Below are 25,707 nucleotides of genomic sequence, written 5' to 3' on the forward strand. Positions count from 1 at the left end.
ATCTAACATTTCATATAGCCACTCTGGTTAATATTTGTAATTTGTATTATTCACATTTATTTTCAACCTTGCAATTTATTATTTAGACCAGGACCATCAAATGTTCTTATGGCTCAGATATAAATTTGACCCCAGGAAAACATACTCAATTAAAAATAACTTACAAATATTACCCATGTTGGTAATAAATACTAAAAAAATATGCACTGTCTCAAAACAGAATCACTGTAACAGATACCTCTGAAAGTAGCTCATGAAAAGTATATAGATCTTTTATTTTCAATAACTTTATGAACTTTACTCAATTACTGTCTTATATTCTGATAAAGTACAATATTTGCTCTGTAAGATTACACTTACAATGGAGAATGCAATATAAAGATTTATATGTGTGATTATGCAAAATTCAAAAATGAGGGTGTGACCTATTTTAAATCATGATTTTGCTTCCTTAAGGAAGGAGCTACATCTTTTTGTAAAATTTCTTCATATATTACTTGCAGTCCATTAATTAGCAAACTATAGTCATTGGTGTATATTCAGAGAAGCAATACAAAACATACATATTTCTCATTTTGTACATATCAATTTGAATTTGGGAGGTCACAAAATTTTTAATACAGCTAATGTATGTTGAATATTTATGATATCTTTGGAAATTATGAGCAAAAAAGTACAAACTTTTTATCTGAAAAATAAACAAATGTATCTATTCTTTTTCCTTCTTAAATATCTTAAACTTTAATCTAAATTTTCTGTTTCTTTGTTTATTTCCCTACTCAATCCAATATAACTTGGTTTCTATTTTCACTCTTTTATGGAAATATATTTTATTAAAGTCACAAATTAAATATACTAAGGGGAACTGAAAAACAAAATGCAAATACCATATAGCCCCCATACAAATTGGTAAATTATAGGGGATGTCAATCACACAATAAGCAAACTTGCCATAGTTAATACCTGTAGATCACTACACCTAACAACGGCAAGATGTACTGATTAAATTCAACATCTAAGGAATGTTTATGAAAACTGACCTAAGTTTCATAAAGCAAGTCTTGCTGAATTAAAAAAAAACATTTTAAATATGTAAATTCTAAATATCTAAAGATTCAAAGGAGACTTTAAATAATAGTTACAAGAGATTCAAAACTAAATAAAAATCATAGTCTTATGTATACAAATTCATGATATCAAGCAAATGGAACACCTAAAGGAAAGTTTCTCTAAAATATTTATAGAAGAAAGAGAAATTCTCAATAGTAAAGGAGAATTGGTTTTTTTACATTAAACAGAAAGGAGATATATATATAAACTTCATCAAGCTCAGAAGAGAGTACTAATATATTGTTATTTATAACTAAATCATATTTATGATTATCACCTATGTCAAAAAATATATACCTAAAGGAATATTCTCTTTAGCATTGTCAAATGCACTTGCCAGTTTTAACAATTCATCATTCAATACATCTAATTTCCCTTACTGTAAAATTCACTATTTTATCAGGCAAAGCAGGATAAACATTAACATATTGTTAGATATGAAAAAACAACCATTTTAGAAAAATAACTGTGTTGTTATCACTATATTTACAAAGGTATAAATTGCTTAAATATTAATGATCTCAATCTCAGCTGAAAGTGTTTGGATTAGGGATATTATAGGTGGATTTTTATGAAACTTGTAAGTAAGCTAAAATCTGCTAGTGTTTGTGAGGAGAGAGAGAAAAAGAAAGATTGGAGGAACATGTGAAGGACAAGGAATAGGGCAGGCAAATTGCTAGTGAATGGATGACAGGATACCTTCACAATGGTTTGGGAGTGCTGGTAATTTGGACACTCAGTGCTGCTACTGAAAATGAAATATGGTCGGACTCCTCTGCGGTGGCACTTTTCTTGAAATATCACTCTGGCATTAGCTCTCCTAGATTTATAAGTACTGAAAAGGTCTCTGCCCTGTGTAAGGATAGACATATCTCACTGCCAGTATGCATGAGAATTAGGGTAGTTTCAAACAACAACTATAAGCAGAAAAATTTTGTTTACTTTTAATGAACAATGCTACTATTTACATGCATTAAATATATGCTACTTTAAGTTATTATGTAATGTTTGAGACACTTTTCCCAGCTGTAAATAATGGTATTCTAGCAAACTATAAACCATTATTACTGACAATATGAAGTAATTATGAGTTATAAAAATGTAGACTTGGAGGAGATAGGATCCTACTTTTCAACAGGAATTTTATGTGCTCCAGTGTGAAACTCTTTCTTTATCTGCCCTTTAACACTCATGATCTGTTGTCTTTTTACATGGCTTAAAACTGTGCACATAAATACATACACTAAATATGACACCCTAAACAAGTCTATGGCTCTTTGGTAAGAAAACTGTTTAGAATTAAAAAAAGTACCTTATGGCACTAGGTAATAAAGATAAATGCAAACTGATTTTATTAATCTAATTTTCCAGTATGCAATATGAAAAATTAGTATTTCTATGAAATATATAATAGTTTAGAGCCTTATTTGGTAATGGACATATAGCAAGTTCATGAAATTTATGACCTTTCCTAAGGAAAAAAAATGGATGCAAGTATTTAAATTTTAAATTTGTACAGAAGTTTAAAGATTTTTACAGAATTCCTGAAGCACAGGCACAAATCCAAAGAAACCAGGTTATAAAGGATTCATCCATAGAATCTATAATTTTTACACAATTATATCTATAATATTACTGTATGTAAATATGAATTGCATATGCATACATACATATATATACACATTTATGAATATTTTGCATAGTTATTAGTGATGTCTATTGGTTATTTAATTATTTTGACACATTTATGAATATTTTGCATAGGTATTAGTGATGTCTATTGGTTATTTAATTATTTTGACACAGGATTAATGATTCAAAACCAAAAAGGCATTCTTAAGAAAAAAAGTTAAATTTTTTTTATTTTAAAACATTTTGCTATTTTTTAAATGATGGTGATACTTGTAAATTCTTCAGTGTTGGTATAGAATCACAGGGAGATATTTAATAAAATAAATCCTAATTATAGTTTTCTGCTTACATGAATTCTACATATTTAATGTCCTTAAAATTTTTGCATTAATATAGCAGAACCATTGTAAATGACATCAATTTTCTGTATTTGATTTGTAACCAAATTTTAATTTCAAAATTTCAAGAAAAAAAGAACACAAAATATTTAAATACCAAATGTTATGTTATTATAGGAATTGTTGATTATCACAAAATAGTAGCATATAAAATATAATTTCAGTTTTGATGTTTTATTAAATATAAAAATACAACATAATGGATATTATTGTTTTAAATTATCTTTTACTGAAAGGAGCTCTTAGTTGTACAGTTTTCATTGTTACTCACTCTTTTCTATAGGTCATACAGGGCTTACTACTGACCCTGAATTAGAAACCTAAATGTAATAGGGATAATTGGATCCCAGAGTTTCAGGAGCCAAGTAGCCGCACTTAATTTTCAAAGGCAAGGTGAGTATGGCTACCAGAATGGATGACAGAGTCAAATCAGTAATCAGAATATTCTTATTTGCAAAATGTGTTGACTTGCAAACCAGTGTTGGCTAGTAGATTATGGTGCCCCTAAAGTGAAATAGATGGCCAGTCTACCAAATTTTTACTTTATTTGTGTAAGTGGAGGAATCCTAAGTCAAGTGAAAAAGGCTAACCTGAATCATAAAAACAGAATCATAGGCCCTCATTCAGTTCCCTGTATTGAGCCAGTTTACAAACCCAGAAGTTCTTGAATGAAGGGAAAGGTGAGTCTTTATAGGAAGGACTCTCCTCCTCTGCCAAAATATATACTCTTAATCTTACTGCTAGCCTTCCCCAAAGGGATCTATGGACTTTCACAGAGTGTGCATTATGGAAAAAATTGAACAAACTTTTCAGGATTACCAGACACTGGTTTTGATTGACAATGATTCCAAGAGTCACAAAACATCACTGTGGTCCTGGTCCACCAGTCAGAATAGGGATTTATGGAAATCAGGTGATCAATTGAGTTTTAATTTAGATCACGTCAGTTTGTGGATCCATGAACACATCCTGTGATTATTTCCTCAGTTCTGGAATGTAAAATTGGAAAAGATAATTCCAGTTGTCCTGGCTGGGGCATTGGTCCATGTTTCCAAGGGACAATTGTACTACCACTGCAGAATGAAGGTGAAAGAATATGTTTGGAATACATAAGACCACTTAGGGCATCTTTTAATATTACCATGCCCTGTGATTAAAGTTAATGGAAAGCTACAACAGGATGATTTTAATTTAAGGAAAATGATTAATAGTTTAGCTCCATGAAGAATGAAAGTTTGGAAGGAGAGGATTAAAGATGGAGGCGTGAGAGGTGAGAAAGAGGCTTCCTCCTAAAACTGCATATAATAGGAAAATATAATTACTATGACTAATCCAGAAAGAGCAACAGGAGAGAGGGCTGTGCCAAATTGCATACACCTGGAGAAAAGAATAAACCTCATGTAACAGGGTAACATACCACCATGGCCCAGCTGGACCCAAGCCCTTCCCCTACTACAGCTCACCAGCTGGAGGAAGAGAAATGGAACTGGGAGGGAGTGGATACCTGGGACTGCTGAATCCCTAAGTCCAGAGATCTGCTCTGGAAGCACAAACCTACATTTCATGGTGCTTTCATGTTATTCTTGTGATAAGGCAGTTGGAAGGTAAAAAGGGAAGAATACCTGGAGAGACTGAGATTCCAGCTGCTTGTGGAAAGCAGGGATCCATATATGGCTTCTCTGGGACAAGAGAAAGGTGGAAAGTCTGAGAAACTTTCTAACAGCAGGACGGCTGCTAAAGGGGCAAGGATTGCACAGAGCTTACTGCTCAAGACAAAGGACAGGTAGACAAAATTGTTCTGGTGCATTCTTCCCCATACATTGGGAACTTTCTTGATCTTCAGGTGCTCCAGCTCCCTGGCTGGCTACACAGCTTGAAGGATCCCCTCCATGATACGCAGCCTACTGTGCCTTTCTCCCGGTCAGCCCCACCTAACTCTCAAACCGGCAAACCCTACCCTGGCATTAGGCCAGCCAGAAAGAAGCCCTGTCTACAGCAACTACAAATGCAAAGCATAGAGGCTTATACCAGTGTGCTCGGAGCACTGGTTCTGGCAGTGCAGGCAGTCATAGCAGCTGGAAAGCAGGAAGCAGTTCTTCCCCTCCCACCCAAGCACCAATACCACTCCCCTGTGACCCCTGACATTGCTTCAGGGGCTGAGCAGCTCCAGAGAGAAGAGCTTCCTGGCACTAGAGGGCGCCATATACAAATATGACACACCAAAGAAAACTGGTTCAAAGTAAAATTATGAATACAACACATGAGAAAGATTTAAATTAATTAGAACTCATGAATATTCCTGAAATGTATTTCAAAATAAAAATCATTAACATGCTCATGGAGGTACAGAAAAATATTCAAGAATTCAGGAATGAATCCTGGTTGGAGATCCAATCATTGAAGAGCATGATGGAAGGTATTAAAAGCAGATTAGATACGGTGGAGGGGACAATAAATGAAATAGAAACTAGAGAAGAGTAATACAAAGAAGCTGAGGCATAGAGAGTTAAAAGGATCTCTAAGAATGAAAGAATATTGAGAGAACTGTGTGACCAATCCAAACAGAACAATATTTGCATTATAGGGATACCAGAAGGAGAAGGGAGAGAAAAAGGGATATAAAGTGTCTTTGAGAAGGAAATTGATCTGCTTTCTCCAATCTGGGGAAAGAAATAGTCTCTCAGGCTATGGAGGTGCACAGATCTCCCAACACAGGGTCCCAAGGAAGAAAACACTAAGACATATAGTAATTATAATGGCAAAGATCAAGGATAAGGACAGACTGTTAAAATCAGCCAGAGAGAGAAATAAGATCACATACAAAGGAAAACCCATTAGGCTATCAGATTTCTCAGCAGAAACTTTACAGGCCAGAGGGAAGTGACATCATGTATTTAATGCAATGAAGTAGAAGGGCCTGAAACCAAGAATTCTTTATCTGGCAAGGTTATCATTTAAATTTGAAGGAGTGATTAAGCAATTTCCAGATAAGCAAAAGCTGAGAGAATTTACCTCCCACAAACTGTCTCTACAGTGTATTTTGTAGGGACTACTATAGATGGAAGTGTTCCTAAGGTTTAATAACTGTTTTAAACTGGTTATTACCAGAGGTAATAAAACCACAATAAAGAAAGTAGAACAGTTAATTACTAAGCAAATGCAAAATTAAATTGACTATCCCCAAAGTCAATCAAGGAATAGACAAAGAGTACAGAATATGATACCTAATATATAAAATGGAGGATGAAGAAAAAGGAGGAGAAAAAAAAAAACCTTTAGATTGTGTTTGTAATAGCATATTAAGTGAGTTAAGTTAGACTCTTAGATAGTAAGACAGTTAACCTTAAACCTTTGGTAACCAAGATCTAAAGCCTGCAATGGCAATAAGTACATACCTATCAATAATCATCCTAAATGTAAATGGACTGAATGCACAAATCAAAGGACATAGAGTCACTGAATGGATAAAAAGACAAGGCCCATCTATTTGCTACCTACAATAGACTCACTGTAAACCCAAAGACATACACAGACTGAAGGTGAAGGGATGGAAAAAGATATTTCATGCAACTAATAGGGAGAAAAAAGCAGGAGTTGCAGTACTTGTATATGACAAAATAGACTTCAAAGAAAAGAAAGTCACAGGAGACAAAGAAGGATATTATATAACAATTAAGGGGTCAATCCAACAAGAAAATATAACTGTTATAAATATGCACCCAACAGAGGAGCACCTACATATGTGAAACAAATAATAACTGAATTAAAAGTGGAAATAGAATGCAATGCATTCATTCTAGGAGACTTCAACACTCCACTCACTCTGAAGGACCAATAAACCAGACAGAAAATAAGTAAGGAGACAGAGGCACTGAAAACACATTAGAACAGATGGACCTAACACACATCTACAGAACTCTACACCCAAAAGCAGCGAATATGCATTCTTCTCAAGTGCACATGGAACATTTTCAAGAATAGATCATATACTAGGCCACAAAAAGAGCCTCAATAAATTAAAAAAGATTGAAATTGTACCATACAGTTTCTCAGACCATAAAGGTATGAAACTAGAAATAAATTATGCAAAGAAAATGAAAAATCCCACAAACACATGGAGGCTTCACAACATGCTCCTAAATAAGCAATGGATCAATGACCAAATAAAAACAGAGATCAAGCAATATATGGAGACAAATGGCAATAATAATTCAACACTGCAAAATCTGTGGGACACAGTGAAGGCCATGCTAAGAGGAAAGTATATTGCGATATAGGCCTACATTAGGAAAGAAGAACAATCACATATGAACACTCTAAACTCACAATTAACAAAATTAGAAAAAGAACAACAAGTGAGGCCCAAAGTCAATAGAAAGAGGAATATAATAAAGATTAGAGAAGAAATAAATAAAATTGAGAAGAATGAAACAATAGAAAGAATCAATGAAACAAAGAACTGGATCTTTGAGAATATAAACAAAATAGATAAACCATTAGTCAGACTTATCAAGAAAAAAAAGAGAGTCTACACACATAAACAGAATCAGAAATGAGAAAGGAAAAATCACTACAGATGCCACAGAAATACAAAGAATTATTAGAGAATACTTTGAAAAATTATATGCCAACCAACTGTAAAACCTAGAAGAAATGGGCAACTTTCTAGAAAAATACAATCTTCCAAGGCTGATTCAGAAAGAAACCGAAAATATGAACAGACCAATTACCAGCAGTGAAATTGAATTGCTAATAAAAAAACTACCTAAGAACAAAACCCCTGGAACAGATGGCTTTACCACTGAATTTTATCAAACATTGAGTGAAGACCTAATACCCATCCTCCTTAAAGTTTTCCAAAGAGTGGATGAAGATGGAATACTCATTCTATGAGGCCAACATCACTCTAATACCAAAGCAGGCAAAGACACCACAAAAAGAAAAAATTACCGACCAATATCCCTGATGAACATGGATGCAAAAATACTCAACAAAATATTAGCAAACCAAATTCAAAAATGAATCAAAAACATCATCTACCATGATTAAGTAGGATTTATTCCAGGGATGAAAGGATGACACAACATTCGAAAATCCATCAACATCATCCACCACATCAACAGAAAGAAGGACAAAGACCACATGATCATCATCTCCATAGATGTTGAAAAAGTATTTGACAAAATTCAACATCCATTCATATTAAAAACTGTCAAGAAAATGGGTGTAGCGGGCAAGTAACTCAAGATAGTAAAGACCATGCATGACAAACCCACAGTCAACATTATACTTAACAGCAAGTTGCTGAATCCTTTTCCATGAAGATCGGGAACAAGACAATGATGCCAACTCTTCTCACTTGTATTCAACATAGTTCTGGAGGAACGAGCCATGGCAATCAGACAACATGAAGAAATAAAAGGCATCCAGATTGGCAAGGAAGAAGTTAAACTCTCCCTCTTTGCAGATGACATGATATTGTACATAAAAAACCCTAAAGAATCTACTCCAAAACTACTAGATCAGTATCTGAATTCAGCAATGTTGTGGGATGCAAAATTAATACACTGAAATCTGTTTCATTCCTATACATTAATAATGAACTACCAGAGAGAGAAATCGGGAAATCAATGTCATTCATAGTTGCATCAAAAAGATTAAAATACCTAGGAATAAACCTAACCAAGGAAGTGAAAGACCTACATTCTGTAAACTACAAGACACTCATGAGAGAAATTAAAGAAGATACCAATAAATGGGAACATATCCCATGATCATGGATAGGAAGAATTAATATTGTCAAAATGGCCGCCCTACCTAAAGCAATGTACAGATTCAATGCATTTCCTATCAAAATAACAACAGCATTCTTCAATGAACTAGAGCAAATTATTCTAACATTCATATGGAACCACAAAAGACCAAAAATAGCCAAAGCAATCCTGAGAAGGAAGAATAAAGCTGGGGGGACTATGCTCTCCAACTTCAAGCTCTACTACAAAGTCACAGTAATCAAGACAATTTGGTACTGGCACAAGAACAGACCCATAGAGCAATGGAACAGACTGGAGAGCCCTGATATATACCCAACCATTTATGGTCAATTAATATACAATAAAGGAGCCATGGACATACAATGGGGAAATGACAGCCTCTTCAACAACTGGTGTTGGCAAAACTGAACATCTACATGCAAAAGAAAGAAACTAGATTATTGTTTAACCCCATCTACAAAAGTAAACTTGAAATGGATGAAAGACCTGAATGTAGGTCATGACACCATAAAACTCTTAGAAGACAACATAGGCAAAAATCTCCTGAATATAAGCATTAGCAACTTCTTCCTGAATGCAACTCCTCGAGCAAGGGAAACAAAAGCAAAAATGAACACATAGGACGACATCAAACTGAAATGTTTCTGTATGGCAAAGGACACCATAACAGAACAAAAAGGCATCCTATAGTATGGGAGAGTATATTTGTAAATGACATCTCCAACAAGGGGTTAACATCCAAAATATACAAAGAACTCACACACTTGCACACCCAAAATTCAAAAGCCCAATTAAAAAATGGGCAGTGGATATGAAGAGACAATTCTCCAAAGAAGAAATTCAGATCACCAACAGACACATGAAAAGATGCTCCACATCCCTAATCATCCGGGAAATGCAAATGAAAACCACAATGAGATATCACCTCATACCAGTAAGGATGGCCAGCATTGAAAAGACTAGGAACAAAAAATGCTGGCAAGGATGCGGAGAAAGGGGAACAATCCTACACTGCTGGTGGTAATATAAGCTAGTTCAACCATTGTGGAAGGCAATATGGAGGTTCCTCAAAACACTAAAAAAAGGATTACCATTTGATCCAGGAATCCCACTCCTTGGAATTTACCCAAAGAATACGAGTTCTCAGATCAAAAAGACATATGCACCCCTATGTTTATTGTAGCACTATTTACAATAGTCAAGATAAGGAAGCAACCTAAGTGTCCATCAGTAGATAAATGGATAAAGAAGTGGTGGTACCTATGCACAATGAAATACTATTCAGCCATAAGAATGAAACAAATCCTACCATTTGCAACAACATGCATGGAGCTGGAGGATATTATGCTCAGTGAAATTAGTGAGGTGGAGAAAGACAAATACCAAATTATTTCCTTCATTTGTGGAGTATAACAACAAAGCAAAACTGAAGGGATAAAACAGCAGCAGACTCACTGACTCCAAGAAGGGACTAGCGGTACCAAAGGGGAGGGGTGTGGGACAGCGGGTGGTGAGGGAAGGAGATGGGGATTTTGGGGTTATTATGTTTAGTATACATGGTGTGGGGGGTCACACGGAAAACTTTGTAGCACAGAGAAGGCAAACAGTGAATCTGTGGCATCTAAACTACACTGTTGGACAGTGACTGTGTTGGGGTATGGGTGGGGTCTTGATTATGTGGGTAAATGTAGTAACCACATTGTTTTTTCATGTGAAGCCTTCATAAGAGTGTAAATCAAAAATACCTTAATAATAAAAAAAAAAGAATGAAAGTTTGTGCCATGCCTCCAAGTAAATACCATGACAATTTGGTAGGTCTATTTTTAATTTTTTGAGGAAACGCCATACTGTTTTCCATATCCACTGTAATATTTTGCATTCCCACCAACAGTGTAAAAGGGTTCAGATTTTTCTACATTTTACCAACCCTTGTTTTCTTGATTTTGTTTAATTCATTTTATTTTACTTTTAAATAAAGACACTCCTAACAGGTATATATCTAATGTGGTTTTGATTTGCATTTCCTTGATGATTAAAAGTTTTGAGCACCTTTTCATATACCTATTAACTATTTGTATGGCTTCTTTGAAGAAATGTCTATTCAAGTCCTTCACTCATTTATGTGTTTTTTTGTTTATATTGAGTTATAGAAATTCTTTAAACGTTTTAGATATTAATCACAATCAGAAATACATGGTTTGCTAATTTTTTCCACTCCATAGGCTGCCTCTCCTTTATGTAGACTGTTTCTCTTGCCGTCCAAGAGCTTTTTAGTTTGATGTAGTCCCACTGATCTATTTTTGCTTCTGCTTCTTATGCTTTTGGTATCATATCCAAGAAAACATTGCAAATCAATATTAAGAATCATCTGTCTTATATTTCATCTAGAAAAAACAGAGATTAAAGTATTACACTTAAGTTTTTAATCCATTTTGAGTTTGTTTTGGGGTATAGTATAAGATAAAGATCACTTTCATTTTTTTTGTATGTAAATATCTAGTTTTCTCACAGTCTGTTGAAGAGACTATCCTTTCTCCATGTGAATTCTTGGCACTCTTGTTGAAGATCTAGTTGACTATATGTGTGAGTTTATTCATGGGCCTCTATTCTGTTGCATTGCTCTGTATGTAAGCTCTGATAACATGTGACTCAGCATTCCTGGATCTGAATTTTTATTCAGAGATATTTGCACCTCCAAGTTCATTGCAGCATTATTCACAACAGCCAAGATATGGAAGCAACGTAAATGTGATCAATGGATTGATCACTAATGAAATGTGGTATATGCAGACAACAGAATATTATTCAGCCTTAGAAAAGAAGGATAGCCTGACAAATGCAAAGTGTATGAACATGGGGCACATTTTGCTAAGTGAAATAAGTCAGTGACATAAGGAAAAATACTATATGATTCCATTTGTGTGAGATACCCAAAATAGTCAAAATCCTAGAAGTAGAGAGTAGACTGGTTGCTAGAGACTGAGGGGAAACAGAAATGAAGAGATGTTCAGAGTATAAATTTTAAACTATACAAGATGAATAAGTTGTAGATATTTGCTATACAACATATGCCTATAGTTTACAATACTGTATTATATACCTAAAAATCTGTTAAAAAGGTAGATTTCATGTTCAGTGTTCTTCCCATAATAATAATTACAAATACAGTAGCAGAAAGATCATTAACTGATTGAATAGGACATATTTGTAGAATGAAAAGTGATACGTGGTTTATCCTAACACCTTAATTATAAAATCTTCAATAACTCCGACAGAAACTGAGTTTTCATTCACTTTTTCATTTCATCTTAAAAATTGAAATGAAACCGCTGGTATGGATTCTGTTAAAAAATTTGACAATTCAACACACTTGCATCTTTGGTTTACCTCATTAATACAATCAAAAAAGTTTATTGAATGTCTACTAAGTACAAAATTCTATTCTGCCTGAGTTTATGGGGCTCAATGAATCAAACAAAAATACTTTGGGCCATTACATTCTACTGGAAGGACATAAGTGATAAACAAAAAAATATTACACAGTAAATCATATTATTCTTCCTTTGTCTCAGGCTTATTTGTTTTAGATAATGCAAGAAAAAAGTTTCAGTGAAAGTGTAGGTGGGTGTTATAATAGCAGTTGCAAGGAAAAGTAGATCCATCACCTTTCCTTATGGTCTTTAATTCTTTAATATGTTCACATTCTTTCTGACTTCTTTAGTAACTTGTATGAATCAGCTGTCAGACTACCCGTAGTAGTCACCCAAACACAAAATGATTTCTATCATGATCTGTAGGTATTGTCAGCTTGTCAGGAATGCCACTGCCTTGTGTTTTGCAATTGCCTCTTAACTGACACTTTTGAAATTTTGTCAGCTTTTTTTACACAGAACAGAAAAGAAGATACAGTTCCTATACATTAGTTTGGCAGAATCACAGCCTCCACAAGAGAAAGTCCACTCTCATAAACCATTTACCTCATAAATATAAATATGAAGATGACTGAATAGGGACTGTAGACTCAGTAGTCAAAAGAATTATTTCTGGTTTAGAAATTAAACACGTTTAGTTCTTAAAACTCTGTATATAGATTAAAATTCCACAATAAAAAACAAATAAAATATAAAAATATATTATCAGATTTTCTTTACAGTAATGGTATCTTTATTTCTTTCAAAGAAACTAGCTGTATTTTTCTGAACGCATCTCCTCGGGTAAGGGGAACAAAATAAAAAATGAACAAATGGGACTACACTATGCTAAAAAGCTTCTGTACAGCAAAGGACACCACCAGCAGAGCAAAAAAGCTCCTACAGTATGGGAGAATATATTTGTAAATAAAATATCCAACAAGATAAGGAAACAAGCATAATTGATTATATCCAAAAAGCAAATAACCCGATTAAAAAATTGGCAAAGGATATGAACAGATACTTCTCCAAAGAAGAAATTTAGATGGCCAACAGGCACATGAAAAGATGTTCCACATCACTAATTATAAGGGAAATGCAGATTAAATCCACAATGAGATATCACCTCACACCAGTTAGGACGGCTAACATAGAAAAGACTAGGAACAACAAATGCTGGCGGGGATGAGGAGAAAGGGGAACCCTCCTACACTGTTGGTGGGAATATAAACTAGTTCAACCATTGTGGAAAGCAATATGGAGGTTCCTCAATAAATTAAAAATAGAAATACCATTGACCTGGGAATTCCATTCCTAGGAATTTATCCAAAGAAAACAACTTCACAGTTTCAAAAAGGCATATGCACCCCTATGTTTATTGCAGCACTGTTTACAATAGCTGAGATATGAAAGCAAGCCAAGTGTTCATCATTAGATGAATGGATAAAGAACTGGTGGTACATATACACAATGGAATACTATTCAGCCATAAGAAAGAAACAAATCCTGCCATTTGTAACAACATGGATGGAGCTGAAGGGTATTTATGATCAGTGAAATAAGCCAGGGGGAGAAAGACAAGTACCAAATTATTTCCCTCATTTGTGGAGTATAACAATGAAGCAAAACTAAAGAAACAAAACAGCAGCTGACTCACAGACTCCAAGAAGGGACTAGTGGTTACCAAAGGGGAGGGGTGGGAAGGGCAGGTGGGGAGGGAGAGAGAAGGGGATTGTGGGGTACCATAATTGGTGCACATGGTGTGTGTGGGATCACAGGGACGACAATGTAGCTCAGAGAAGACAAATAGGGACTCTGTGGCATCTTACTACACTGATGGACAGTGACTGCAATGAGGTATGGGGAGGGAGGCGATAATAAAGGTGAATGTAATAATCACATTGTTTTTCTTGTGAAACCTTCGTAAGAGTGTGTATCAATGATACCTTAATAAAAAAAAAAAGAAGAAACCAGCTGTATTAAGCAGATGAAAAATCAATAATTGTAGATTCTGAAATTCATGAACTAAAATGGACTATAAGCAAAATATACTTGATAGATTTATTGGTTTCACTCATTATAATATTGCAGAAAGCACTAATTGTTCTAAAGATTATTATTGTCCCTTTTGAAGTTGTAGTATAAAATAGATAAATTAATATTAAGTGTTACCCTTTGGCTAAAGATGTCCAAGTGTGAAAACTAAGAAAATGAGAATCAACTTCTTGTATTATTCTAAATGAAAGGAAGGAAGATATAAATGGAATTAATTATACTAAAGTATAGATGTTCAAAATCAGAGCCTGTATGACATTGTAAGTAATAAGTAATTGGTAATATTGAAATGTTTTCATATCTGTAATAGCTTTTTTTTTATTTTTCAGGATGGGTTTCCAGGTTGAAAATACTACTGAATGGCTATGGAAATATTTTAACTACTTACAAAAGGTGACATAATTTCTAGACAGTTTTGCAGCAAATCTAGAATTAAGCATGTTAATCACTGAGACATATATATAATATCAAAATGAAAGTTAGACAATAGTTAAACAATGGGTAAGCTATCACTTAAGCAATGATAACATAGCCTATTAGAAATATGAGTATTAATTATGAATGCAAACATTTCACATTCCATTATACTATTCTAATTTTATTTTTATTAATTAGTAAGTAAATTATATTATATAAAATAACATATACAGTTGGCCTTTGAATAACATGTGTTTGAACCACATGGGTCCACTTACATGTGGATTTTTTCTTCAATGAATGTATTGGAAACTTTTTTGGAGATTTACAGCAATTTTTTAAAATTTGCAGAAAAACTGCATAACCTAGAAATAAAAAAATTAACAAAAAGTTACATTATGAATGTATAAGGTATATGTAGATACAATTCTATTTTATACTTACTACCATAAAATATACACCAATCTATTGTAAAAGTTAATATTTATCAAAACAACACATACAAACACTGACAGATCATATGTGGAATTATTCACAGTAGAGAGAAATGTAGACAAACATAAAGATGCCATATTAATCATAACGGCCTAAAATTAACTGTACTTTATACTGTGCTACTGTAATAATTTCAAAGCCACCTCCTGTATCATTACAGTGAGCTCAAGAGTTGGCATATATCTACTTAAAGCACAGAGTGACAGTAATCTTCTCCATGTGAGCAGTCTCTCTGGTAAGCTGAGTGTCACATTGAAAAGGGATCTTTTGCAGTTACTGCACATTTTTTATTGTGTTTAGTGCAACAACATAAATCTTGAATAATACTACAGGACCCAAATGAAGTGTCATTAGTGATGCTGTAAGTGCTCCCAAGAAGCAGAGAAAAGTCATGACATTACCAGGAAAAAGTTGAATTGCCAGATATGTACCATAGATTGAGGTCTGCAGCTGTGGTTGTCTGCCATTTCAAGATAAATGAATCCAGCATAAGGACCACTGTTAAAAAAAAAGATATTCATGAGACTTTGCTGCAGTTATGCCAGCAGGACAAAAACCTTGCACTTTTTGTAAGATATCTTTTTATCTGGTATTGACAATGCAGCTTTAAATGGGTACACGATTGCTGTAAGAAAGGCAAACCTATCCCCTCTGTTTCAGGAAAAAACAAAGTCATATAAAAACAAAAGCAAAGGAAGGTAAAGGATCTAAAGTTTAAGAATTAATGCCAGCAAAGATGGTTTGACAATTTTAGAATTTGGCTTAAAAAATGTTAAGATAGTTGGAGAAGCAGCTTCTGCCCACCTAGTCAGCAAGTGAATTCCCAGACACCATTAAGCAAATCATTGAGAAGAAAGGATATATGTCTGAACATAAGTGCCCTATCCTGGAAAAAAAATGCCACAAAGGACATTTGTACCTAAGGAAGAGAAGCAAGCACCAGGATTTAAGGCAGGAAGATATAGATTAACTCTACTATTTTGTGCAAATGCAATGGGGTTTATGATCATGACTGCCCTTATCAATAAAGATGCTAATATGAGCCTTGAAAAGAAAAGATAAACACCAGCTGCCAGTTTGTTGGTTGTAGTAAAGGAAGGCCCGGATAATGAGAACCCTTTTTTGAATTGGTTCCATTGGTGCTTTGTCCCTGAAATGAGGAAGTAAAGGACTGATTTTTAAAGTGCTTTTGATATTGGACCATAACCTTGGCCACCCAGGACCCCATGAGCTCAACACCAAAAGCTACTTGCCCCCAAACACATCGTTTCTCAGTCAGCCTCCAGATCAGGGAATCATAAGGACCTTTAAGTCTAGTTACTCACTGTACTCTACGGAAAGAATTGTAAATGCTACAGAAGACAAGCCTTATAGAACATCATGAAAGTCTGAAAGGAAAACACCATTGAGGAGCATTGCTGTTACAGAAAAAGCTCTGAAAACAATCAGACCCAAAACACTAAATTCTAGCTAGAGAAAACTATCCAGACGTTGTGCAAGACTTCAAAGGATTTAGAACAGAGCAAACCAAGGAAATCATGAAATAGATTGTAGAGATGGAAAAAAAGGGTCAGAGGGGTTTCAAGATATGGATCTTGGAGAAATTCAAGAGCTAATAGACACCACACCAGAGGAATTAAGACAACTTGATGGAGATGAGTACTTCTGAACCAGTGCTGCATGATGAGGAAGAAGACATAAAAGAGCAATGTAAGAAAACAAACTGACAGTAAGTAATCTGGCAGAAGGATTCTGATTATTCAAGACTGCTTTTAACTTCTTTTGTGACGTGGACCCTTCTCTGATAGGGGCACTGAAACTAAAGCAAACTGAAGGATTGGTACCATACAGAAACATTTTTAGAGAACTGAAAACGCAAAAATGTCAGACAGAAATTACATTGTATATACATATAATTACACCATAAAGTGCCTGCTTCTACTGCATTCCCTTCCTCCTCTGCCACCTCTTTGGCCTCTGCAAAACCTGAGACAGCAAGACCAAGCCCTCCTGTTATTCCTCCTCCTCAGGCTACTTAATGTGAAGATTATGTGGTGAAGACCTTTATGAAGATCCACTTCCGTGTAATGAATAATATATAGTTGTCATGCCAAAGCTAATAACTGATGTGTTGTATATATAGGTCTTTGTGTGAAAATCTAATAATTGTATGGCAGGAATTATATGAGATTTTTTTGTGTCATCATCATCATCTTGGTCTAATTATTCATTGTATAGAACATCAAGTGAAAAACTTGTATGGAAGTGGATAGCTTATCCTTATATAGAGTAGCTCCTGGGAGAGGGGTGGTCCTGGCCCGGGGTGAATCCCCTATGAAACTGGTGAAACCAAAATACTTCAAGGGAAAGGGTAGGTTGGGAGAAACTGTTTTTATTGCTCAGAGCTTGCTTGAATTTGCGGGCCAGGCTCGGCCCCATTCATCTCCTCTGGCCATGGCTCGTGCTCTGCAGCCACAGCATGGTCTCTACTTCCCATCCACCCCTTCTGGGAGGAACTCTATTGGTGGGTCTTTGGTGACTGGCAGATGCCAAACAGGTTATGTACCAGGAACAGAGGGGAGGAGAGAATGGACATTTTCTCTCTACCACTTGACTCAGATTGATGGGAGGCTCTGCAGTGGTAAATACCTACTGATATGTAAATGAACTAAAGCTAGGCAGGAGATTCTATAAATTCTGTCATTTACCTCACACATAGGTGTAAGATGAGTGATATTTAATATAAAATGAATAATGTGTTAGTTTTCTTACTCTTTTGTAACTGTTTTTGGAGAATTACATTGCCATACAGTAAGTTTCTCTGTCTTATTTTTGGAGAAACTGCATATCAGCTTATCATTATAGGTAAGTATATATATTTTTAATGTAGCAATATTTCCAATAGTGTATAATGAATATGACTGTAATACTGTGTGCCATAAATTTTTTTAAGTGAGTCATTCATTAATCTGTAGGCTAGGCTAATATGATGCAATTGTATTGATTATACTAGGTACCACAAAACAATAATTTTGCTGCTCCCTCACTATCAATGCATGAATCATTATACCTGTAAATAAATCTCTTCCTCACATTATCTTTTCACTTTTGATGTCTCATGTTAGTAATACTTGTATCTACATTGTTTTGTATCATAAAAGACAATGTTGATGTAGGTACTGATAGATGATTCATCTTTTAAACAGATGATGCAAACTTATGGTATCAACAGCACATACTGTAGACATATTTTCTCTGCCTTCTGATTTTTCTGGACATTTTGTTTTCTCTAGCCTCTTCATTGTAAGAATGAAGTACATAATACACAAAATATGTGTTAATCAACTGTTTATGTCATTGGCAAGGCTTCCTATTAACAGCAGGATATTAGTAGTTAAGTTTTTGGGGAATCAAAAGTTATACATGGATTTTTGACTACATAGTGGATCAGCACCCCTAACCCTCACATTATTATTATATGCTGCATTATCAAACTTTATCAATATATATATAACTAATGCTATAAAACAGTTGAATTCAAGTTAATTCTATCAATGCAGTTTTCTTTTTAAGGAGATACAGGTTATCAATTAAAAAATGATAAAATGGATGAAAAATTAAAAACGGCAAACAAATCTTATGTAAATTATATATAAATTTGTGTAAAAATTCTCAGTGATTTAAACTTTTATTTTTCACCCAAAAGTTTGCAGATTGGCTGCAGTGGCTCTATTTCAGGATACTGGTGGGTTTGGGTCTGCTCTATATGTAACTCATTTCTGGTCCTAGTTTAAGATAGCATCTCCTGTCTGGGCAGACAAGGTGATTGACATAATGTCTCTCGATAAGCCGTCTTAGAACTGGCATATTGTTGACTTCTTCCATATTCTACTTCTCAATGCCATTTACGTGCCCTATCCACATCAGTAAGGCAAGAAAATATATGACTCGTGGAGGTTACAGGAGGGGAGAATGACCCTTTCTAAAACAAATTACTGAAACTCAAAGAATATATCCAAAAATTTTCAACCAAATAAAATGTGGTTCATGTGGTTTAAAGTCCTTTATATTTCAATAATTTATATATCACATCTAGATGAGGTACTTCTTGGACTGGAAATTTAAGAACAAAAAAGAAAGGAAAAAGAGAGAGGGAGGGAGAAAGAAAGGAAGGAAAGAAGAAAAGGAAGGTGGGAGTAAGGATGGCAGGGGGAAGAGAAGAGAGAAGAGGATTCTATACAAGGTTGTAGACCAGGGTCCTACCCAAAAGGGGAAGAACTGAATCACGCTGCAAACATCTGCAGAAATTCTTACCCCCCTTGATTTGGCCCCAGTACTGCTGCTGCCTGAGGGTAGCTTTGTTCTTTATGGGTTTTGTCTGCAGGGTCTGAGTGTTTCTATTTCATTATATTACTCAAACACATTTGAAAAAAGCATTAGAAAACATTTCCTCCTTGGTGGATGAGTAGCTTTCTCAATAAGATTTCCGTCCATAAAAATTTAGAATAAATTTCCATTTCAAGTTGTCAAAGTTTCTCTTCATCCAAGATGGCAATTTTGGCTATCAATCTCTCACAAAATGTCATTAGTTTTTTCCTAATTATTATAATTTTTTACTTGATTCCAGTCACACCACACCCACAATTCTTTTTAAGAAATGTTTCTTTCTTTCTTAAGTTAAATATATAATCTTTGGACATGGAAGACTTCAGTGATACATGACTTCAATCAATCCCTTTTATATAAGCCTTTTTTCTTATTTTTTTGTATTAATACATTTCACTGGGAGCAGCATCAATCCAATGAGAGTGTTTTATAGAACAAATCTTAATACTATCTGTGACAGTATTTTCCTGAGACTTTAACTTTCAAGTCTCAGAATTTCTGGATGTTTTCATTGAGAAGAATCATTCAAGAATCAAATTCCATTCTTTTGGATTCTCTTTTGTTATCTCTCTACCAAATAATATATTAGCAAGTTTTTAGTGCATTAGTAATTATTTTAAAAAATCCAAAAATATCCATAACAATATTATTATCTCACTGGCCTGTATGCTGACAGGTGAAGCTCTGCTACAGGTGTTACACAGGGTTCAGATTGTCCACAGACCGTCTCTTTACGGCATGTAAATTGAAGAACCAGCTTCTATATAGGGTATGTTCTAATGCTAGAGAGAAGATGGTAGGTAAAAACTTGTTAGGCTTCTTAAAGACTGCTTAAAGGGACACACTGTCACTTCCACAGAATACCAGTGGCCAAAGCATTATTATATAGCGAAGATCAGCCTCAATAGTGTAGGAAAGCATAACCCTCCTATGCATGGAGGAGAGAGTGTATATTTAGTTATCAATAATAAAATTACAACAGATAAATAATATAATAAAAAAACAGACTTTGCAAAAAAAAGTATTATTCAAGATGGAGACCACCACTACATAATGAGAATAATTAGTTTTTAAAAATATATATTGTGATGTTTTCACCTAGATGCAAATAATAAAAGGACAGAGTGAACTGATGAACCCATCATCATGGTTTGAAATTTCAATATTAATATATCAATTAGTGATAGATCAAAAGACCTCCCTTCTGCGCACACACACAAAAGCTAGAATAGAACTCCCTTCTTTTTTATTCCCTGTCATTTTCTTCTGAGAAAGTAAGTCCAAAGCCATTATTTGGGATGGAGTAAGGGGGGATCCATATTAATTATGGAAGAGACATTATAGCCCTGAACAATGTGTCAAATCCTTACCAGGGTGAGTAAGTACCCATGACAAGCAGTTTGGCATAAGGTATCAAAGCCCAGAGTGAGGAGGACATCTGGAAAGGACCATGGCCTGGCACACAGAATATGGGTGATGTAACAATGATGTCCCTGAGAAGATCTAGCCTGGTACGGTGATGGATTCCAAGTGAAGAGGGTGCCATGTGGAAGGCCACCTGGAGTGAAATAGTAGAGCCTGTGAAGGAGGAGGAGCACCTCTGCAGAGGAAGGCTTCCAAATGCAGTACATTGGGTTACAAAGGGGGAGAAGGGTATGCCAGCATGCATGGGTGGTCAGAGCAGTCAGAAGCTCACCTGCGTAAAAAGGTAGCATCATCGGTTGTGGAACAGGAGTAGGGCAACCAGTGCAGGATTCCCAAGCACCGCTGAGGTAAGGAGGGGATAGAAATCTGAATGTATACAAGGGGATTGGTAAAATAAGTTTATATGCAAGGATATTGGGAGCAAGGGAATGCAAGTATGGAAAGCATGTTCTTTAGAATAAACCTTATTGCACTGACCTGACGGATAGATACAGATAGAGAGATAGATATAGAAATAAATATGGGTTCACATTGGTATGCTTGTGGGTATGTGTATGTATGTATATGCACCCATTGGTACAGTAGACACTAGCAACATATGATTATTTAATTTTAAATAAATTAAAGTTAAATAAAATTAAATGTCCAATTCTGTCATGGTAGCCATATTTCAAGTATTCAATAGTTTCATGTGGTTAGTGGCATACTGGATAGCAAAGAATACATACACACACATATATGTACATATATATTATATAGTGTGTTTATGTATGCATACACACACATATATGTACATATATACTATATAGTGTGTTTATGTATGTACACACACACACACCTATAAATACAATGAATCTGACCTATGTTTATTTCTGTATTTTTTCAGTTAGGGTTCAGTCAGGATATATGAGCCACCTGGTAACTTGAACAAGGAAGACTTAATGTAAAAGTAGTAAAGAAAATTATAAATAACGCTCTGGGATGGAGGAGAGTACCCGATAAATAAACCTGGAAAGGGAATAGGGGCTCTCCAAGGCTGAAATTCAGATCTTGTCAGAAAGGGTGATTGTCCTTCCCTTGACGGTGCATAAGTCTGTTCCGTTGCCCTTTTGCAAAAGCTGACACAGGCTTTGGTCTGAGGCTAATCGGCAGAGAATCTGCTGGACTGCTGATGACTTTTTCTGGAAATCTGGGCGTGGGCAGGGGATTGGTAAAATAAGTAAATATATAAGGATATTGGGAGCAAGGGAATGCAAGTATTGAAAAACACAACAGTGTTGTATTTTCTGGAAATCGAGCTGAAGCACTGGTTGGATTTGCCACAAATCTACTGGCAAGCTTCCCACGAGGGATGCTGTTGAACTCTGAGAAGCTGGCTAGGCACTGACAGAACTTACCCAGAAGCTCATACTTGAAACTGTTCTAGAAGACAGCTAGGGAGACCTTGAAACTCACTCCCAGGAAGCCAAGTGGAATGACCACATACTGGGAGCTTACCATAAGGTTGTCTTTCAGTTCACCTTTAGGAAACTACCATTGGAGGTGCCATTGAAACTACTGGGGATGAATCTCACAGGCTATCCAGCACTACAAAAGCAAGAAAAGGAGACACAGGAACCCATATGAGAAGCATATAGTATTACAGTGTATCTCCACTATTCTCTAATAGCAGATCTTATCACTGTGCCAGCTGACAAAAGGGGGGTGTTTCATTACGATGAAGGTTGAGTTAGATGCAAGAGATGATTAATGGTAACTGGAACATTTGTCTACCTCATGAACATATCTACATACATAATCACATACAGTTATTTTTGTGCCGATTTATTCCATCTCTATTTATTGCTATATTTTCTGTATTTACATATATCCATATTCTCAATAACCAAGAGAAAGTTCTGTTGGACATTACTGATACAAACAGTGTTTGTGTGCACATGCACTCAAATTTATTTTCTGTAGCTTTGTTCACTGAGAGGTCTGGCAACGGTGACAAGCTAATAAAAATGAGCATACAGAGGATTTAGATCTTGGTTTATGTCATTTTCCACTTGCAGTAATCAGGACGTTTAAGTGAATTGTATGATATGAAGGATGTGACAGAGAAAGTATGTTGCCCTTGATAGCCTTTGTGCAAGAAATCAAGGCAGTATTCAAAGAATGATGAGGGTAGTCCAGTAAAGATACGGAAGCCAGCTCTGAGGGACTTCCACTGGCAAAATCAGAACACGTTCATCAGGAAAATAAATAATAGTAACAGATCATAGTCTGTTACAAATAATAGGATACTCTGTGTCTATAAATAAATGAATTAAAGTTTTGGTAACAACCAATATATTACACAATTTTAAAATTATTTATTAATGCCAAAGGGGAAATATTAACTTCACAATGGAGGAGACTGGAAGATGTTCCTTAGTCAAAGTTACATCACTAATAATGTGACTAATACAAATGTGTCCCACCAAGTAGGATGCAACGAGAAAAAAAATCCTCACTTCTCTGATTTTCCTGCTAACTATGCATAACCTGAAAGCAATTATGAGGAAATATTAGGCAAACCAAATAGAAGGTCTTTCTAAAGTTAATTGGCCTGTAATCTTCAAAGTGTCAAGGTCATAAAAGTCAAAGACAGAAAGTTGTTTAGGTTGAAGAATGCTGAATAGAAATGATTAAAACTAACACAAAACTCTGGTTTGGAATATTCTCCTATGAAACCTTATTAGAAAATTTGACAGAAGATGAGTTGTATCTGAGGATTAGATGGTAGTCATATGTTATAAACTTCTTGATTTTGACAATTGCACTGTAGTTATGTAGGAAAAATAACCTGATTTGTAAGAGATACATTCTAAAATATTTGGAGGTAGTAACACATTGTGTTGACATTTCAGACATATAAGCAATCTACTACAGGTTTCTTTGGCCTAAATTTTTAGTATAAGTACACATTATGCTATCATAGTATTTTGTTTCCAAAAATACTCATAAACATCTGTTGTGAGATAATCTTTCTAAATAAGATCATGAGAGCACCAACAGATGTGGCTTTCTGAAGTCTGCCTAAGACTTCTGAATGCATATCTTGCCAATTTATTACAATCTGAGGATTGATACAACTTTCACTGAATTGGGGCAAAATTCACATTAATAGTTTAAAGATGCATTTTTGATTAGGGAAACTTTTTGGGGAGTAACTGAAACATCTGTTCTATTGACCGGGTATTTTGATCTTCATTGTCAAAAGAGCCATCTACCCCTTATTAACAAAGACTTTTTTCTTTTAATAAAATTCATTCCACTAACTTTTAAAACTAATGAGTAATCATATGCTTGGCATGCATTTTTCTCTTCCTATAAACAACTAAGTAATGCTAAATTAATTCAAATGAATAAACTCTCAGTTGCACTAAATCTGATTATACAGTTTAAAATTTAAATCAATTTTTGACCTCATAAAGCTCCTCATTGATTTAAAATCATAATAATTTAGCTGAAAATTCATCAGAAATATAAAATATAAACTCTCAGTGTGTGACCATTTTATTTTTTATACTCATGCTTTAACTGAAATAATTCTCTATACATGGCATTAGAATAGATGTGGGGAGAGACACATCTAAATACACGCTTAACTTCCAATTTTTTATCCATCTGATATTATATTAAGTGTCTTTCTCTGTTAGGTCTGGGATATATGACATTGAAAAATACAGACACAATAACTACCTTATGGCCTCACACACCTTACATGTTAAAGGGAGGAGATAAGGTGTATGTGTATGTGTATCTGTCTGTATGTGTGTGTGTGTACACATATACTCATGCATGTGTGCACATGCACACACTTATACGTACACACATAATACATAAATACTATTTATGGTATTTCTATGAAGGAAATAAGAGTGGTTAAGGGGTTTCTATGTTAAACAGAATGATCAGTAAAGATTTCTTTTGAAAAAATGACTTTTGAGCTCTACGAGACCTTTGAGAAGTATCCATGCCAAGAGCTTGGGAGATTAGAACAGAAAAATGCAAGGGTCTTGTGAAAAAAGAAGCTCAATTGGTTTGAGAAACTGGAAGAAATTGAGTGTGATTGTTATAGAATGAATGGGAGAAAATGTGGAGCAGAAATAAAGGAAGAATTAGATAGAAGCCAGGACATATAAGGCATTTAACTTCATGGCAAGGCATTGGGATTTTCTTTTCTATGTGTGTTGGGAACCCTTTAAAAGCTTCTAAACTGAATTTATTTTGCTTTTTAAAAGACCCCTCAGGACCCAGTGAGACAGAATCATGGTGAGTGGTGGGATGTGGGGCTGCAGTAAACCAGTGCCACATTTTACTGGGTAGCACAGGAGATGTTAGGGATGTTAGAACAAGTTCTTAGAGCCTTGGGGAGTCACAAAAAGGTTTTAGAGCAATGGAGTGGGTTTATCAGATTTGTATTTCTTTCTAACACAGAAAATAAAGATGCATTGTGCAAATATGCCAAAAAAAGATACTTACAAGTAACTTCTTATGACTAAATATACCTTACTTGTTCTTAACTTTTTATAGCTAAGTTTATATTCTTCTTTTAAGATGTGATTAATGGAAATA

The 25,707-nt window shown here is 34.9% G+C and overlaps 1 long non-coding RNA gene across 1 annotated transcript in view; it reads left to right on the forward strand.

Moving 5' to 3' along the window:
- Positions 1-14,773, forward strand: part of LOC140849391 (uncharacterized) — a 134,020-nt gene extending 119,247 nt beyond the window's left edge. Inside the window, exons 4-5 of the long non-coding RNA XR_012131139.1 lie at positions 3,424-3,533; positions 14,709-14,773. This is a non-coding gene — a long non-coding RNA (uncharacterized lncRNA). The remainder of the gene's footprint in view (positions 1-3,423; positions 3,534-14,708) is intronic.
- Positions 14,774-25,707: the final 10,934 nt, after the last annotated feature.

This window comes from Manis javanica, chromosome 5 (assembly GCF_040802235.1).
Source record: "Manis javanica isolate MJ-LG chromosome 5, MJ_LKY, whole genome shotgun sequence".
In the NCBI taxonomy this organism is placed as follows: domain Eukaryota; kingdom Metazoa; phylum Chordata; class Mammalia; order Pholidota; family Manidae; genus Manis; species Manis javanica.